Source organism: Furipterus horrens, unplaced genomic scaffold, assembly GCF_987537825.1.
Source record: "Furipterus horrens unplaced genomic scaffold, mFurHor1.1.pri manual_scaffold_8, whole genome shotgun sequence".
Taxonomy (NCBI): Eukaryota; Metazoa; Chordata; class Mammalia; order Chiroptera; family Furipteridae; genus Furipterus; species Furipterus horrens.
The window spans coordinates 28,103,553-28,108,880 of record NW_028327178.1 but is presented as its reverse complement, the minus strand read 5'-3'; the positions used below and the strand labels follow the sequence as shown (position 1 = coordinate 28,108,880).

Here is a 5,328-nt window from a genome sequence, read left to right as displayed (position 1 = left end):
TTCGATTCCCAGTCAGGGCACATGCCTGGGTTGTGGGCCGGGTTACCGGTTGGGGACGTCTGAGAGGCAACCAATTGATGTATATCACACATCCATGTTTCCGTCCTTCTCTTTCTCCTTCCCTTCCCCTCTCTCTAAAAATAAATTTAAAAAAATATTTAAAATAAATAAATGCCACAAATTTAGTGGTTTACAACAAAAATGTAAAATTAAAAAATTTAAAAAAATCTGCTTGGTGATGCGAAAATGGTAGGACCCAGTGGCGTATCCCCTGGAAACAGAGAAAGATGGAGCTAAAGGGCACTCTGGGAGTGTCTCTAAGTCTAAAGAAACAATTCAAGTCAGCAGGTGTAAGTCATAGCTCAGCAAGAAACTCCTGCTCTGACAAAGAAGTATTGAGTAGATAAAAGCCAGATCTCTCTATAGCCACTGAAGACCATGTCTGAAAGTGGGCAAGTAAGGTCCAGCATTTCTGAAAAAGAATGGAAAGCTACCAACTGCCATATTACAGAGGTTAATTCTGAGTGGTCAGACAGCAGATTGCCTCTGTTTTGTTTTAATTTTATTTTGTTCTGTGTTTTGGGTTTTTTTTTTTTTTTTTTTTTTTCTCTCTGTGTGCTTTGCATGTGTTCTGCAATAAAGACCTATGACTTCAGAATTAGGGAAGTTATTTTTGGCTGCCACTGAGGCAGGAGGCGTGAGGAGATAAAACATCCAGATGGCAGTTACTAACAGCTCTTCAGACAGGGTTCCTTCATATTCCTTGGAAGCTGCTAAAGATGCAAGTACTACAAAGAAGCTCACAGATCAGGTGATGTAGAGCCCTCAAGTTCCAGCAGCCTAGCAGGAACCGCTTGACAGTGTCTCCCACAGTACTCCCAGCTACATCAAGACTTTATTCAAAGCAATTTAAGAAAAAAGAATCAACATTTTGAAACAACTTCAGGTGAAGTGTGCTCACAGAGGAGCCACGTTCTACAAAGAGGTCTGTAATCCGGAGAAGAAGTACAAGGTGCTGTTCCAGCCTCTCATTGATAAGAGAAGGGTTTGGTGATGTCGAGCTGACATGTAGAATCAGAATTGCACGGCGAGAATGAACAGGAGGACAAATTGGCTGGAGACATGCAAGATAAACTAGTCAGAGCATCAGCAGAAGAGCCAAACCCCAAAGGAATTTCGGAGTCTGGTTCACAATATTCTTTCCCCCAAAATTTTGTATTGATTTTTTTTTTGAGAGAGAGAGAGACAGAGACATTGATATGTTGTTCCCCTTATTTGTGCATTCATTAGTTAATTCTTATATGTGCCCTGACTGGGGATGGAACCCAAAACCTTGGCATATGGGGATGATCCTCTAACCAACTGAGCTACCCGGCCAGGACCATGGCTCACCATCTTTAGAAACGTGGCTATGCTGAGTGAGTTAGTCCAGGAATATGATGAGCTCATCCTGAAACACCTACAGGACATTAACGTGAAGTTTTCAGACCCTGGACAGCCTATGTCCTTTGTATCAGAGTTCCACTTTGAACCCAGTGACTGCTTTACCAGTTCAGTTCCGAAAAAAAAAACAAAAAAAACATGCAAGATGAAGTCAGAGCCAGGTAAGGCCTAGCCCTTTTCGTTTGAAGGTCCTGAAAGAATTGACTTGAGGGGTGCACTATTGACTGGGAAAAAAAGGAAAAAGTGTTACAATCAAAACGATTTAGAAAAAGCAGAAACACAAGGGTTGAGGCACTGTCAGAACAATTACCAAACATGGCCCGAACCATTCGTTCTTCAACTTCTTCAGTCCACTGAAAGCATCTGGGGATGGAGGCTCACCGGATAAAGATTCCAAGTTCCCAGGAGCCTCCAACTTCGAGATCGGACTCTTCTTCCACACGAAGATCGTCCCGCGAGCAGTGCAGAACTTCACGGGGTAGGCCACAGAGGATGATGACAATTTTGAAGAAGGTGAGGAAGGAGAAGAGGAGGAATTAGAAGGAGACGAGGAGGACGATGCCGAAGTGAACCCCAAGAAGGGCCCCAGCCAGCCCTCTGAGTCCAAGCAGCAGTGAGCACTGAGGACCTGTCACTGTGCAGCGCTCACACCTGGCCTGTTTGATTTCAAATGCATGGTTTTCACGTTCACTTTTCCTTTTACCTTATTATTTTGCTTAATCTGTGCAGTGGCAAAGGCATTTCAGAACTAGGAGGTTTAATTCCAGCACCCTCTATGACCTCGGGTGCAGCTCCGTAGACTTTCCCAGGCCTCCCTTAGGGGGGTGGGGAGAGCATAGATCACGTGGAGCCCAGGGCAGACGTCTAGGGAGCTTCTCCTCTCATCCCTCACTCAAAAAACACCACAGGTTCACAGTTGGTTCTAGGAAGCAATAAATCAAATTCAGAAATGTGGAAAATTCCACAGTACAAATGACGCAGTTTCAACAAACAATGTTTTTTTAAAAAAGAGAGAGAAGGGCAACTGTCAGATGAAACAAGCCGTGAGAATCACAACCAAATGCCCTGGGTGGTGCTTATTTGCATCCTGACTTGAACAAACTAACAACAAAAATATGTTTTTGAGGTAATCAGGGGAAAATACATAGAAACCAGGTATTAGGTATTACAAGGAGCTACTTATTTTGTTGAATGTGATGATACTGTGGTTAGCATTTTTAATTCATTACTTTTAGAGATAAGAATCGAAGAATTTGCATGCAAAATTGTATGCTATCTGGGATCCACTCCAGCAAAAACAGAAGTGGGAGAACAATGGAGACAAGAATGCCTAATGGTAGGTCTTTGTGGAGGAGAAGCTGGCCCCTGCAGTTTTATACCCAGGTAGCTAGCTGCTCATCCATCTGGGAGAGAGGACTGGTTTAATTTTTTAAAAATTTCCAATTTGTTGTATTCCAATCTTTTAATAAAATACAGTAAAAGTGAATTGCCAAAAAATTAAATGATAAAAAACCAGACATACAACATATAGATCAATTTTTAATGGATTCAGCACATAAAATTATATTTCAATAAATATAATCAGAACATACCCTATGGAAAGAGAAAATAATTTTTAAACCATATGTGGTTTTGAATCTGTGTATATAACTGATGAACATGGATAATTGCTATTACATTTGTAACTTTTTGTCATTCCATAATCATAATTCATCAGAGAGATATGGATAGAGTGATTTCCCATATTAAATGCTTCTGCACACAGTTTGAACAAAACACCATGTACATCAATATTTAAAGCTTTTAATGTGACAAATGAACTTGCTTCTTGCTTGTTAATTGATCTAACCTAGTGTGGACTGATGACAACACTTCTCACAGGAAATCAACTTCCCTTTGTCTCCTTGTCATGACACTACTAGTGGAGAAATCAGCCTCACAGAGGTGTGTTGACGGGAATAGCAGATGAGACTTTAAAGTACTTTCAGCAAGCTCAGAATATTCATTTTTAACTTCTATCCAAAGTGAAGCAAATAATGCTATATTTTCAAAAATCCATCTTCAGTCCTTGACCAGTAGCCAGTGCCATCAATTTTATTTTGTAAAGTTGTAGTTCTACTTGAATTATATGTATATTTGGATGAAATAATAGGTTCCAGCCACATATTTCTTACATATGCATTATCTTTTGATGGAAAATAAATCCAAAGTCATAGGTTTAAGTGTATAATAATAGACTACCACCTACATTTCCTGATTGTTGTTAAGGCACATCATAAAAATCTGTAGAAATTTCAACTTTTTTGCTTTTGCCCTTTTTGATCTTTTGTTGCATTCCTTCCTTATGTGGAAGTCTTAACATTGTTAAAAATATGTAAGATATTAGACAAAGAAGTTAAGTCCGATGTCCAATTCACATTTTAAAATATTGGATCAAATTTATTTCTTATCTTGCAGAAACATGATGAATTTGTTCTGCATTTGATACCAACAAGCATTGTGCTTCACCACGTAGCAAGAGATTATCACGCTCCACTTCCATATATCACATAAAAGTAGAATGGTCCTTAATTTAATGTATATGCCTTTATGTAATTCACAGATTCTTAATTAATCACTATGTATACTTGTCCGCCTGATTTTGCTTTGTAGCAAGATTTTGTCAATGGAGGAAGCAGCACATTAATTCACAAGCTCCTTTGTCCAGCTGGCTGCTCCAGAATATTCTGTCATTGCAATTGTGCTTTGAGAACACACTGGCCTATGCAAAACTTAAACTCCTATCCACATTTCTTGACAATGCATTCTTTCATGATTTTATATTATTCAGAGCTAGCTGTGTGTATCAGCAAAGAAGTTAAAAAAGAATTCTTAATATCACCATCATGTTCAAACAGCACACATATGAGAACTGCCACATTAACAAATCTGTGCCTTCCTTAAGCTAGAAAGGAAAGTTCTTTACTGGCTTTATTTGTTCCATGAGTGGGTTTTCTGTATCACCAGGAAGTTCCTGACTACATCAAGCTATGGTTGTTGAAACATGGGGTCAAAATAAAATAGGGTTAAAAATAAATCATTGGATTGTTATTTTTCTAAGTTAGCTAATAACTTGCTAAATTAAAAACAAGCATGCTTGATTATAAACAAGATATAAAAATAAATAAGTGCTTACATTTCTTGTGTTTTTACTTTTGGATTTCAGTTGCCAAACTAAATTTAAAATTGTACATATTGTAATTTGTATCTGGTACACAGGTCATACCATACACAACTGATCATGTAAATTTAACAAATTCAAGCTGATCTACATCCTGCTCCTTGAGACGAGTTCAGTGATGTGCAGGTAGAGGTCATGGCAATGTCAAACTGCTGTGAAAGTTTCTCAGTGTTTACTCTGAATTGCTGTACTTAACTCCTCATAGATCAGAAACAAACATATGTATTGGTGGCACCATAGGTCCATGGTCTATAGTATGAACAGCAGTGCATTGTGCAATTTACTTTTGTGTATCTGTTTTCTATTACTGCATAATTAATTACTACAAATTGAATGGCTTAAAACAACCTATATTTATTATCTCACAGTTTTCATAGGTTAGGAGTCTAGAAATGCTTAGGTGGGTTCTCTGCTCATGGTCTCACAAGATGACAGTAAAGCATTTCCATCTAGAGGCTCAACTTGGGAAGAATGAACCTCCAAGTTTACTCAGGTTGCTGGCAAAATCAGTTCCTTGCAGTTGTAGGACTGAGATCCATGTTTCTATTGGCTGCCGCTCTCCTTGGGCAGATCACAGTATGGTTGTTGGCTTCATCAGGGCCAGCAGATGACAGTCTATTGCTTTGAATTTCTTTAAAGAGCTCACCTGATTACTTCACACCTAT

The 5,328-nt window shown here is 38.8% G+C and overlaps 1 pseudogene; it reads left to right on the top strand.

Annotated features, from left to right (window-relative positions):
- Window positions 1-715: 715 nt before the first annotated feature.
- LOC150002657 (nucleosome assembly protein 1-like 4) lies at window positions 716-2,060 on the top strand (annotated as a pseudogene).
- The last annotated feature ends 3,268 nt before the right edge of the window (window positions 2,061-5,328 follow it).